This window comes from Chenopodium album, chromosome 19 (assembly GCF_948465745.1).
Source record: "Chenopodium album chromosome 19, dcCheAlbu1.1, whole genome shotgun sequence".
In the NCBI taxonomy this organism is placed as follows: Eukaryota; Viridiplantae; Streptophyta; class Magnoliopsida; order Caryophyllales; family Amaranthaceae; genus Chenopodium; species Chenopodium album.
In genome coordinates this window covers 30,400,304-30,414,648 of record NC_137852.1, presented here as the reverse complement: position 1 = coordinate 30,414,648, position 14,345 = coordinate 30,400,304, and the positions used below count along the sequence as shown (strand labels likewise).

At 41.5% G+C, this 14,345-nt stretch overlaps 1 non-coding gene across 1 annotated transcript; it reads left to right on the top strand.

Moving 5' to 3' along the window:
- Positions 1-844: 844 nt before the first annotated feature.
- On the top strand, positions 845-950 carry LOC145596376 (small nucleolar RNA R71). The gene has a single exon (XR_014103218.1). It is a non-coding gene; the product is annotated as a small nucleolar RNA R71 (small nucleolar RNA).
- The last annotated feature ends 13,395 nt before the right edge of the window (positions 951-14,345 follow it).

Below are 14,345 nucleotides of genomic sequence, written 5' to 3'. Positions count from 1 at the left end.
AAATGATTGGTCACGGGAATTATCATTTAAACCTTGAGCATTTGGAACTAAATCAATTGGGGAATCATCTTGAAAACTTTCTTGAAAATATCCCCTAGATTGATTATTCCAATTACCCCTTGTTTCATTTTGGCTCCTTTGTTGACCATAGTTATCATAACTTTGGTTATGATCCCCATGTCTATAGCCATGACCATGACCATTACAACCATGATGGTTATAGTTACCATGAATCTCTTGGCATTCATGATTTCTATAACCTCCATTTTGGTTATAATCATGATAATTCAAATGATAATTCCTATTTCCAATATTCCTTTGAACATCATTTCTAGGTTCACAAGCATGATTATTGACATAATTCATGTGTTCCATTTCACTTCCATCACATTCACTACAAGAAACATTTGGGCACATAGAAGCATTATGATCATTCATTCCACATAATTGACATGGCCAACATTCCACAATCATGCAACAAGTAGAAAGATTTGAATTAGAGTGAGAAGATGTACCTCTCCCCTTAATTTGGGAGGGAAGAATTGGAGCTTGGGAAAGAGGCTTCTCAAGCTTTTCCTTGAGGGACTTAACTTCTTTCCCTAAATCCTCAATCAAAGTGGTCAAATCATTAATGACACTAAGTTGTTCGATCGAGTAACCCTTGCTTGTTGGTTCTCTTTCCACTTCTTGCCAATTCATATAATGACGAGCTACTTCATCAATAGCATCAACCACTTCTTCTTCCGTCTTGTTCATGATTGGGCCTCCGGCTCCGGCATCCAAACTTGCTCTCCCATGAGCACTCAACCCACCATAAAAGATATGTATGATTTGGTAGGTAGGAATCCCATGGTGTGGACACTCCCTTTGATAATCCTTAAACCTTTCCCATGCTTCATAAAGGCTCTCATCAGGCTTTTGCTTGAACCTTTGAATCAAAGCTCTTGCTTCCGCCGTTTTCTTTTGAGGGTAGAAACGGAATAAGAAAGCTTTGGTGACATCATCCCAAGTTTTCAAGGAATTGGGCTTCATATCTTTATCTAGCCATTCCAAAGATCTTCCTATGAGGGAGAAAGGGAACAACTTAAGGCGGATGAATTCTTGAGGAACTCCATTGATCTTGATTGTGTTACAATATTTTTCAAACTCCTTAAGATGGTTCAATGGGCTCTCGTTCTTTGCCCCACCATATTGTCTCCTCTCAATAAGAGTAATCATTGCCGGCTTTATTTCAAAGTCATTCTCCGGTGATATAGGTGGAGCTATCGCGCTCTCATGCCTATAAGCCCCGGGAACTAAAAGCTCCTTCAAGGTAACCCTTGAACTACCTCCCTTGACTTAGGATCTACACACACAAAACTCAAAGACAAAATTAGTAGCACGGCTACAAGTGTAGCCTAAGTGTAAAATCTTTTTGTATTTTTCAAATAGAGTGCGTGGAATAGACTCAAAAACAACATGCATACATAACACCATTCCCCGGCAACGGCGCCATTTTGATGTGGCTAAGAATGGTAGGTCGTTGGGCTACCACCCCGCCCTATCAAACAATATTTATAGCTTAACCAACCCCTAATAGTCTAGCGACAAGTCAAGGTCGAACCCTAGAGAATGGAGAATGAATGCATGGTGCCAATATTAAGCTATTCCGGAATCTAGTAGGGGTATATGGTAGACACTAAGAATAGGCTAGGCAAAGAAAAATGCTAGTATTAAATGAATGCTAAGACACTAGGGGAATGGATCCACATGCATCAACGATGAAGTTCAATCAACTTGGGGAATTAACCGATTAAGTCAAACAATGTGAGGGAAAACCGAAATTGCAACCAAGAGAGTACATCAAGCTATTCTCCTAGAGGTCTAATTAGCGTCAACTACATCAAACTCTAGCTAGGAAACATCACAAGATATCTCAATCGAGTAAATGTAAGCCACAAATCAATGGTCCGTATCAATGTGAACCTACAATGCAATCTAGTGTGAATAACAAGGGTGATCAAGCCTAATCAAGCACACACATGCACAAAATCAATCAACCAATTTAATCACATTATCAACTCAATCAATTTCCCCCAAATTAATCTTAATTCATCATCAATACATGCTTCACCACCACCCTAGCAATTAAACTACTCACAATCCATAAAGAACATCAAAATCAAAACTAAACTAATCATCATTCCCAAATTCAACAATTGAAATCAAATTGAAATCAACAAATTCAATCAAATCAATTAAACTATCAATTAACCAAATCAAACAACAATACTAATGAAATCAAACTTTGAATTGCATTAAAGAGTAAAGAATCCTTACAAACTTGATAGAAATCCAATCAAATGAAGCAATCTTCAATCATCAATCATCAAACCCACACTTTCTCTCTCTAAAAATGCTAAGAACTAATGTTTTCTCTCTCTAAAAATCTAATCTAATCTAATTCAATCCAATTCAAGATCTCCTTCTCTCTCTAAATAAGGAAAGAAATAACTATCAAAAACAAAAGGAAGTTGGGAAAGACGTCCAAAAATAGACCCACGTTGGTGCGGGCGCTCGGAGGAGAGAGAATGGTGTGCACGGGAGCACACCCAGGGATGTGCGCCCGCACACACCTGATGTGCGGCCGCACACGACAGATGTGCGGCCGCACATCTCTCTTGTGCGCCCGCACACAGCTGTAGCACCCTCCTTTCTTCTTTGCCCTTGCTAACGAGGTGCACGCATCCTAGATGATGATGATGGAGGACAAGATAGGTAGCAACTTCCTTGAATTTCTTGAAGAAAATGAGCCATGAAGAAGGCATAATCAAGACCTTGAAGCATGCTCCTTGAACCCCACATTGACTTGAAACTTTTTGCACAAGCTTTAAGCATGAAAATCAATGGAAAACCATGGAAAGGAAGCCCGAGAATCCTTGGACAATCAATCACAACCTACAAACAAAGGAGAAAAAGCAAATAAAAGGGAAAAATAACAAATAAACAAGAAAAAGCACAAAATAGAGAAACTAACTACAAAAAGCATAAAATGAAGAAAACAAGAATAAAACTAAGGAAAACGAAAGAAAGGAGAGATAAAATGGAATAAAAATCATCCAAAAAGGAACCAAATGAGTGCCAAAAATGTCACTCATCATTCATCACTAATACATGCTTCACCTTTACCCTAGCAATCAAACTACTCACAATCCATGAAAAACGTCAAGATCAAAGCTAAACTAATCATCAAACCCATATTCATCAATTGAAATCAATAAATTCAAACCAAATCAATCAAACTATTAATAAACTAAATCAAACAACAATACTAATGAAATCAAACATGAAATTGCATTAAAGAGTAAAGAATCCTTACAAACTTGATAGAAATCCAATCAAATGTAGCAATCTTCAATCATCAATCATCAATCATCAAACCCACATTTTCTCTCTCTAGAAATCTAAGAACAAGTGTTTTTCTCTCTCTAAGATCTAATGTAATCTAATTCTAGCTAATGAAGATCTAATTCTCTCCCTAAAAATAGAAGTAAATAACTATATATACAAAGGAGAAGATAGTTTTGACGTCCAAAAATAGACCCACGCCGGTGCGGCCGCTCGTAGGAGAGAGAAAGGCGCGCACGGAAAACACCCACACAGGTGCGCCCGCACGCGCCTGATGTGCGGCCGCACGCGACACCTGTGCTGCCGCACATCCCCTGTGTGCACCCGCACCTTCGCGGGTGAGCTTCCCTTCCTTCTTCGTCCTAGCTCATCCGGTGCACACAAGGCATGTTGATGGTGATGGGGAACGAAGTAGGCAGCAACTTTCCTTGGAAATTTTGATGAACACAAGGCATGAAAGGTGCACAACCAAGGTCTTGAAGCTTGCTCTTCGGGTCCCTCTTGACTTGGAGCACTTTGCACTAGCATAAGGCGTCAAAAGCGATAAAAACCATTGAAAGAAAGCTCGGGAATTCTTGGACAATCGATCATAACCTACAAATAAAAGAGAAAAAGCAAATAAAAGGGAAAAACAACAAATAAACTAGAAAATGCACAAAATAGAGAAACTAACTAAGAAAAGCACAAAATGAAGAAATCAAGAGTAAAACTAAAGAAAACTAAAGAAAGAGTTATAAAATGAAATGAAATTCATCCAAAAAGAGATCAAATGAGTGTCATAAATGTCACTCATCAATAGGGTTCAGGGATGAGGGTACGAATCCAATCTACAAAAGAAAGCACCCGCCCTATAAAATAGGCCTCTACTTTGTTCTACTCGTATTCATGTGCGCTTTTTGACTAACATGCAAACATTATATTTACCCTAAACTGTTTATCTATGTTGGTTGAATATTAATGCACAAATAAAGCTATTATTGGCGATCACTTGAATTAAAATCACATTAGCCTAAACCAAAGTTATTAATTATCTTATTAAGCGTGATTTTAAGTACGAATTCCCTTTAAACATGCATAAAAGGCGTGATCAAGCAATAACAATATATGTAAATATCAAGCAACATAATAACGATAATAATCATGTTAATAATAAAGCTTAAATATAATAGCAAGATCCTAGGCATGATACTAACAAGATTAATAACAAACCCTAGCATGTCACTAAGCAATAAAGATCAAAGCTTTAAACCTAACATGGTACTAACATGCTATTAGAAAGAGTAAAAGGCAACCTAAACATGATTCTAGAAAGCATTAATAATATCCTAACATGATATTAGGAATTAATAAATAATATAAGCATGCTTTCTACATTGAAAGAGAGTAATAAGATTACATACTTTGATGCCTCGTACCTCTTTCTAATAACAATATACACAAGTTAGTGAACTTCAATGAAAATAATAATTAAAGAATTAAATTAAATAATTGAAGGAAAGAGTTAAAAAGTTTAGACTAGATTTAGGACCAAACCCTCAGAAAAGTATAAACCTTTCACGTCTAGGGCGAAGGCAACTTCAAACTTGGCTAGGTGTTTCTAAGTTTTGTGTATGCGAAATTGTGTTTGAAAGGTTGGTTTAGAAAGAGAGAGAGAGAATAGAGAGAATTAAGTGATTGTTAATTGATTGTTGATGAGAATTGATGATAGATTGTTTTTGAAAAAGGAAGATCGAGGACCCTATTTGTAAGAAAACAGTCCGGAAAAGCATAGAATTTGATAAGGAATAAAACTCCACGCTGTCGCTAATAAACCGATGACAAGGGAATAATCGCGTCGTCTAACGACTACACCTAGATCAAATATAATTTATACACCTAAACAAACCTAATACAAGTATAAGGCAAGTATAGGGGTCGAACCACAAGGAGACATGCATAAGCACCACATTCACTACTCAATACTTAAGCTACCTCGGAACGAGAAGTGTGAAAAGCTAAGAAATTAAACTAGAGATTAAGAATGATTAAAACCAATATAGCTAAGCACCAAGGGAAGTAGGTAGATGCAGTTGCCAATTGATCATGCAATAACACGAAAGCAAAGCAATGGTAAACAAAGCATGTAAGAATATCGAATTAAAGCTCAATCCAACCGCCTTCCGGGGTCAATCAAATCCTCCTAACATAGCCTCTATGTTTCCACACTAGAACCATATATTAGAAGGTGCAATCAAAGAACTATCGATAGTAATGGATCTTAACTAAGTCAACTTCCGTTTCTTGTTAGCAAAGATTCACCTTTAATCAACTAACAATGTGCACTTGCAAGAAGATTAAAGAACATCAAACATACAAAGACTTTAATCACCATTAACAAAACCCCAACATCATAAGCATGAATCAATCAACAACTACACCATCCCCACACCCTTGGCTAGGGGACTACTCACAAATCATATTGAAAGCAATATCAATCATCAAATCAATAAGCATCAACATGATCAATAAGCAATGAAGAAAAATCAAAATAAGCAAATAAAACTAAATACAAAAGCAAAGAAAGAGAGTAAGAAATTGCTCATTAATTGAAGATGAAGATTTACAAAGGTTCAAGCAAGCTCCTTCTTCAATATCCAAGTTCATCAATGGAAATCCACACTTTCTCTCTCTACTAATGAAGTTTCTCTCACTAGATTAGGGCTAAAATGTTTCTAAGTAATGATAGATGATTCCCTAAACTTCTCTACGGCCTATATATATCGGTCCCCCAAAAGATACAAAAATACGAAATAATAAAGACCGCAGCTCAGCGGTGCGCGCCCGCGCACATACACTGCGCGCCCGCGCAGAAGTTGGGTGTGCGCCCTCGCAGATCTTGCGCGCCCGCAGATCTGTGGGTACGGAGAATGAGACCCATGGATGCGCGCCTTCTCTCAGCAATACAGCGCGCCCGCTCTTGAGGGGTGTGCGCCCGCACATAAGGCGCACACATGGCGCACGCAACACTCTGTTTTGGTTCTGCTTCTGATGCTGTGCTGTGCGCGGGTTCTCCCAGAGCTGCGCGCCCGCACACATCAGTCGCGCGCCCGCACTTTGAGCGCGCACAAGGCGCACAAATCTTCTGTTTGTGTTCTGCTCAAGGAGCCATCCTGCGCGGGTTCTCCCAGAGCTGCGCGCCCGCACAAAGGGGAGTTTGGGAGTGAATTGTTCTTCTTCCAATGTCTTGGTTCCTACAAAACAAAAACAAAGAAAACAAGGAGAAAGGCAAACAAAGAAAAGAGGAACAAAAAGGAGAGAAAAGGGGGCAAACAAGCTACAAATGGGTGGGAAAAACCCGTAAAGAGTACACTAAATTGTGGCATAAATGCCACTCATCAAATTCCCCCACACTTGCTTCTTGCTTGTCCCCAAGCAAGGGAAACCAAGGCAAAAGACAACAAACACAACATGACAAGGTTCAAGAGAATCGATCTAATGCCACGGTGAGAATTGCTCAGATCGGACTCAGATATAATGACATTGATCAAAGAATACTTACCTTTCTCAATTCAAGAGGGGAAACACGCTTTAAGATGCTCAAGGTTGAAAGAGACAAACCTAAGCTAAGCATAGAGAACTAATGATTTCATCTTCCGCCCTAGCCCCATCCAAGACGGTCCTCGTTCTCTCCACTAGCTTCAATTCATCCCCTAGTTGGCTCCTTATGATTCCGCGAGGGAACCGGAAAAATCAAATCCATGTGGAACAACGAGGCTATCCCGACATCTCAACTATGCGTACTCTCTCCATAGGGTTGAAATCTATCTCCCTCCACCGTTTCCTTGATCACGCCCCTCTAGAGTCCAAGGGTCTTAGTTAGGGTTGTAATGTCATGGCTAAAGGTTAAGGTAGGGAATTAATTTGAAAATTTTGGTGGAAACTCCTAAGTGAAGCATAAGAGCGGCCATCTCTCAAAAGCAACATAGGAATCTAACCTAAGTTTCAAATCATCACCCTCAATACAAACTACATGACAATACTACTCTCTTTTTTTTTTTTTTTTTTTTTTTTTTTTTTTTTTTTTTTTTTTTTGCAATAATTCCGTTCAACTTGATTTTTCCTTCTCAATTTCTTTTCCCCTTTATTTTTTTTTTTTTTTTTTTTTTTTTTTTTTTTGGCTCTTGGTTTTCATAGATTACAACTTCCTTGCCAACCTTTTGCACACTTTCTCATGAATAGACTTTCAAGACCTCATTCAAACCAAATTACACAACTTCCTTGCTTAAAATCAAGACTCTCAAACCCGAATCTCACAAGCCGATGCTTCACTAACTACAAGGATTGGTAGAACATGGGCCGCTAGGTTTGTAACGTGGTTTAACCAAGAAAGGGGAAATAAGGCTCAACATGGCTAGCAAGTAGGTATACGTAAAATAAAAAAAAAACAAATTTGTAACAAAACACAAAGAAAACGAAGAAAAATGAGAAGAGATGCCCTCTTCCTCCTCTAGAGTTATATGATCACGGTCTTGGGAGCTAGAAATCAACACAAGGATTAAGACACGCATAGCTAAGGATCCAAAATGCCGCTCAACAAAAGTGATGGAGGCTTGAACAATAAACGCTCACATGGGATATGAAAGTAAGCAATTGCCAACCAAGGGAATCCTATTCACTACGGAGAGCAACACCATCTTACCACTTTCCCGTGAACTAGGGGTTCAAACGTCCTCAAGAGTTCTAAACCGGGCTACCTTAGCTTAAAATGTGTCTAGTTCAACCCTAAGCACTCTCAAACCGTGAAGACCCTCTTCAACTAGGGAGGTAAGCATTCAAAAGAATATGTCATAGCAAATGCACATAGGTCCACATTTCCAAATGAACAAGCAAATTCTCAATTTCCAAAATTTTCCTCTTGTCATGATTATGAATGTCACATAAGGGAAAGAAGAAGAGCAACACACAAAGAAAAAGGAAGAAGTCAAGAAGGTTCATAAAGGAGGCATGCAAATCATATAAATCCCAATCGACATACAATGATCGTTGAATACAACATCAACGATCCCAGGTTCCTTAGAACCAAAACAATCAACCTCGAACCATTCAACTCTTTCCTAAACTAACCTAAGCTATGCAACCAATCAAATATTTAAAGAGTTGAGAAGGAGAATTTGTCACCCAGTTACGCTTAGAAAACGCAAGTCCACGATCGTTGAAACTCCATTGCTCGGAAATATTCGGGGAATGCGCCCATAAGCCCTACAAAATATCAAAGACCAAAACAACTCGGCAAATATTTGGTTAGTAGCAAGAGAAATATATACAAAGCAAAAACAACACAAGAAAAAGTTTGGATTAAAGGGGAATTTGGATTTTTGAAAAGAAAGGGAGCCAAAACAACACAAGGTTTCATTAAAACATCATCATCATCATCATCATTTTGTTGAAAAGAGGGGAGGGAATCTTCCAAAAAGACACCTATTGGCCCAAAATCACGCCCCATAAAAACAAAGCCCTTGAATGGAACAATAAACAAGCACCCCCCCACACTTGAACGGAAAACCGTCCTCGGTTTGAACAAAGTGGAAAATAGGGTGGGAGGAAGGGCTAAACTCGGCCCGAGGGCCCTAGTCCTCCATGTGAGAACTAGAGTTCTCTCCATAAGGACGCCACTCGTAGTCGACGTCGATAGGAGGGCCATGGGGGTCCCAACCACCGGTGTAACCCGGTGGAAAACCACGGTTCCGGTATAACTCTTGCTGGTAATCCGGAAGAGGGTCATAGGGAGGGGGCATCTCAAGGGGCTCGGATGTGTACATGGGGTAGTTGGGGTCCCCACGGTAATCACACCCCCCCGGTGCCTTGTAATCATACCCCTCAGAGGTGGGGTAGTTCACTCGGGGGGTCCCTTGAGATGAAGGCCCGGGCCAATAGGGCCAAACCGGTTGACGGGGAGTGCCGTCAGAATGCGGTTCCTCGTAAGAAGGAACCGGCCCCTGTTGGGGCGGAAAATACGGATAGTTCACCGGTGGGGTAAAATGTCCTTGGTTTACATGCCAATCATAAATGTTGGCATTGTAAACCGAGTACCCATCGGCGGCCTCCGTCAACCGGTTTACCTGCATTGACAGGTTTTGGAAAGCTTGCTCAAGGTTAAAAGAAGAAGAGGAAGAGGCCATACCTCCCTCACTAGAGGAGGGGACGCGCAAACCTTGGGGTCCCTCCCCATACTGGAAACCTTGAAGTTGAAACCCTTGTTGTTGTTGTTGCTGATGAAACTGCTGTTGCTGAAATTGCTGTTGCTGTTCTTCTTGTTGTTGTTCTTCTTGTTGTTGATGTTGTTGCTGCTGATGTCGCTCGCGAATGATCATATTTCGCTCACCTCCAAGAGCGTTAGGAAGGACACCATTGTCCTTAGGAACCTTCCACACATTCCTCGCGTTCCTCTCCAAGGAAGTGCGGCTTGGGAATGGAAGAATGCAATGGTGTTCCCTCTCAACACACCAATCATGGAAGTTGTTCACATCGTCGGTTGGTTGGATGAAAACTGACTTCCTCATGTAGGAGATGTCCACGAATATGTCTCTGTCTCTTCCCACCCGTGTACAAAAAGGGAAGAGAACCTCACCCCCTAGCTTCGAGGCGATCCTTGAAATCATCCCTCCTAAGGCAATCTCTCCCGTCTTGTTCCCATTCTTGATTGCCTCGCAACAAAGCACAAACCAATACCCCATGTTAAGCCGCCCACTCAACTCCTCCTTTGTGGCGACCCAAAGAGTGAAAAGCTCCTCATGAGAGAGTTTACTCAAGTCTTGCTTACTAAACACCGCAAACCCCAAGATGCGGTGAAGGATGCGGAGTGCCGGGTGGATGATTTGGCTTGCCACCGAGTACCGAGTACTAAACTCATCCGAATCGGTAATTGTCCGCCACCAACGGAAAGCATCGTACTCGGGGAAGAGCTCGGTGGATGGGGCAAGTAGGTCGGCGTCGGGGTTAAAGTCTAAGAGTTCATTTAGACGCCGAAGAGAGACAACATGGCGGGCATTGAAAAGTTGGAAGGAGATTTGGAATTCGTTGTTTCCAACGGGTTCCTTCTCAAAGGAAGCGAGGAACTCGTAGGTGGGTTCTTTGAAGGTTGGGTATTGGTGCTTGATGAACTCACTCATCCCAAGGTTGTCAAGAAGGGATCGAAGGTCCTCATCTATCCCCAAATCACGCATTGAGCGTTGATAGTAGTGTCGGGTGGGGTTAAGCTTGCGTTTGAGGAGTGTCTGATGGAAGGGTGCATGGTGTCGGTTCACAAACTTTAAAGTGGGAAGAGAGGATTGTGTTTGGTTTTGATTTTGGGAGGAGGGTTGGGGCTCATCAACTGACATTCTAGGCTCCTTTCTACTACTCCTCCTACCGCTCATCTTCACCAACTTTACTCAACAACCCAAAAATACCAAGAACACCAAGGAGAGATCCACAATCAAGAATACCAAATCTTTCCCACAACAACAACAACACTTGTAGCCTTTGATTTTGTTATCTGAAAAGGGGTTAGGAGCAACAACTTTCCAGGATACAAATAACACAAGAGGAAAACAACTATCGCCAACAATATTCAATGCCAAAATTTGCAATACTCAATCACTAAAGAGGCAATCACTAAGTAAAATTCAATATCAAGCATCAAAAACTCTTAACAACATACATTTTCAATTCCACATGCATTAACAATTTTCAATGCTCAATATCAAGCTAGTGATCACTCACAAAATTCTCAATATCCAAGTCAAGTAATTTGCTAGGCAAATTGCATAAAAAACGACAATTTCATCAACAATACTCACAAATCACCAAGAAATTCATGACAAATTCCGCAATTATAAGCAAAACTACCCCAAAATCACACAAAATCCATACAAGCTCAATTTTTGCTTAACAATCCTAAAACATGATCTTATCTAAAGAATCAAAACCACAAAGTACTCAAGGATTAGGATTATACCACAATTGAAGAGCTTGAAGACCTTCAAGAGCCCTCACGCACCACCACCTTGACCACCGAAGAGCAACCACGAATTTGGTGAAAAATGGGTGATTTTGAGAGGGGAAAGTGATGAATTTGTGAGGAAATTGAGGGAATGTAAGGGATTTGTTGAGATTCCGAGGAATTAAGTGAGATTAGAGGGGATTTGGGAGGTTAGGGTTTGAGTTCTTGAGGAGAGAGAGTGAGAATCGTGTTTGTATTTGGGAAAATGATGAAAGAATCGGGGAAAAAGGAGACTTAAGCCCCGATAAACCCAGGTCTGCGCGCCCGCGCAAGTGAACTGCGCGCCCGCACAGATGTCGCACACACGTCGCGCAAAACTTTCTGCCAGAATCTGAAATTTTGCCTGTTAATCTGCGCGGGTTCTCCCAGGCCTGCGCGCCCGCGCAGACTTTGTATGCTCGCCCGCACAGATGTCGCGCAAAACTTTCTGGAATTTGAACTTCCCTATGCGCGGGTTCTCCCAGGCCTGCGCGCCCGCGCACAGGGTCTTCATCAAATCCTCTTGTGCATGGCTCCTCGCTCACTTTTAAGTCTCCAAACCTCAACCTAGCTCCAAACATAACACCAAATGGCCTGCAAAAATAGTCATGTATCATGCTAGATGCACCGTTTATCAAAGACTCAATTATAATCAAAACTCATAAATCCCAATAATCCAAAGTTGTAAAATGAAAAACTAACAAGAAAAGAAGAAAGTAGAAGAGGTTTAGAAACTCGGGTTGCCTCCCGGAAGCGCTTTTGGTTAGCGTCGTTAGCTCGACGTTCTTCGAGATGATTAAGGAGGGTGGAATTGACGATGCACATCAATTGGAGTAACTGAAATTGGTTCATCACTTGGGAATCCTTCAAAATAAGGCTTGAGGCGGTGGCCGTTGACTTTGAAGGGGGAGTGCCCATCTTGGAAAATTTCATAAGCACCATATGGAAACACCTCCGTAATAATGTATGGCCCACTCCATCTTGATCGGAGCTTGCCCGGGAAGAGTTTCAACCTTGAATTGAAGAGGAGCACCTTTTGCCCTTTGACAAAATCTTTCTTGATGATTTGAGCGTCGTGCCATGCTTTTGATCTTGCCTTATACATGCTTGCATTCTCATAAGCACTCAACCTCAATTCCTCTAGCTCATGTAACTCTAAAAGCCTTTGCTCCCCCGCACTGTGGAGATCAAGGTTGATTTGCTTGATCGCCCAATGAGCACGGTGCTCCATCTCCACGGGCAAATGGCAATTCTTCCCATATACAAGCTTGTAGGGGGTGGTCCCAATTGGCGTCTTGAAAGCGGTCCTATAAGCCCATAGAGAATCGATGAGCTTAGAGGACCAATCCTTCCTCGTTCTGGCAACTGTCTTCTCCAAAATCATTTTGAGCTCTCTATTTGTGACCTCCGCTTGACCACTTGTTTGGGGGTGATAAGCAAGCCCCCGCTTGTGAGATACCCCATATTTCTCAAGTAGTCGCACGAAGGTGTGGTGTTTGAAATGTGACCCCCCATCACTAATAATTGCCCTTGGAACACCGAATCTTGGGAAAATCACTTTCTTGAAGAGGTTGACCACCACTTTTGAGTCATTTGCTGGAGAAGCTACGGCCTCCGCCCATTTGGACACGTAGTCAACGGCAACCAAAATATATTTGTTCCCATTTGAGGAGATAAAAGGCCCCATGAAATCTATCGCCCACACATCGAAAACTTCAAGCTCAAGGATGGGGTTTTGTGGCATTTCATCCCTTCTCGAAATATTCCCCACCCTTTGACATCTATCGCAGGTCTTGACAAATATCCAAGAGTCCTTGAATAAGGAAGGCCAAAAGAGCATTGATTGGAGAACTTTTGAGGCGGTTTTCTGAGCACTCATATGCCCACCACAAGGAGAGGAGTGGCACATGTGGAGAACACTTTGAAACTCATCATCGGGAACGCATCTCCTCAATAACCCATCAACCCCTCTCTTCAACAAAATCGGTTCATCCCAAATATATCTCTTTGCCTCGTGCTTGAGTTTTCGACGTTGTTGTGAAGTGAAATCCGGAGGTATGGCACCACAAGCCAAGTAATTCACAATATCCGCATACCATGGAGCCGACTTCACCTCAAGAACGTATAGCACATCATCCCTTAAAGCATCCTCTATTGGCAAACCATCATCCTTGAACCTTGCACCGCCCAACCTTGAAAGGTGATCCGCCACCACATTTTCGGCTCCCTTTTTATCTCTCATTTCATAATCAAAGTCTTGGAGAACTAAAACCCATCTCAACAACCTTGGTTTAGCTTCCTTCTTCCCTATCAAATATTTGAGAGCCGAATGGTCGGTGTACACAATTGTCCTAGAACCAATGAGGTAGGTTCTAAACTTCTCAAATGAGTGAATAACCGCTAAGAATTCCTTCTCGGTGGTTGTGTAGTTTCGTTGAGTGTCGTTGAGAGTTTTGGACAAATAATGTATGACATGGAGCTTCCCATCCTTTCGTTGCCCAAGAACCGAACCAATAGCCTCGTCGCTTGCATCGCACATGAGCTCAAATGGAAGAGACCAATCCGGGCCTTGGACAATAGGGGCGGTGCAAAGGGCCTCTTTCAACCTACAAAAAGACTCATGACAAGCATCATCAAATATAAACTCTTTATCTTGTTGCAATAAGGATGTGAGAGGTTTTGCAATCAAAGAAAAGTCTTTTATAAAACGCCGATAGAACCCGGCATGGCCAAGGAAAGACCTCACTTCCCTCACGTTGGTGGGGGGAGGAAGTTTCTCAATGACCTCTACCTTAGCTCTATCAACCTCAATGCCGGCATGGGAAATTTTGTGCCCAAGAACAATCCCACTTTCTACCATAAAATGGCACTTTTCCCAATTTAGCACGAGGTTAGCCCTCTCACATCTTTCTAAGCAACGAGATAAATTAGATAGACAATCTTCATAGGTGGCCCCTCC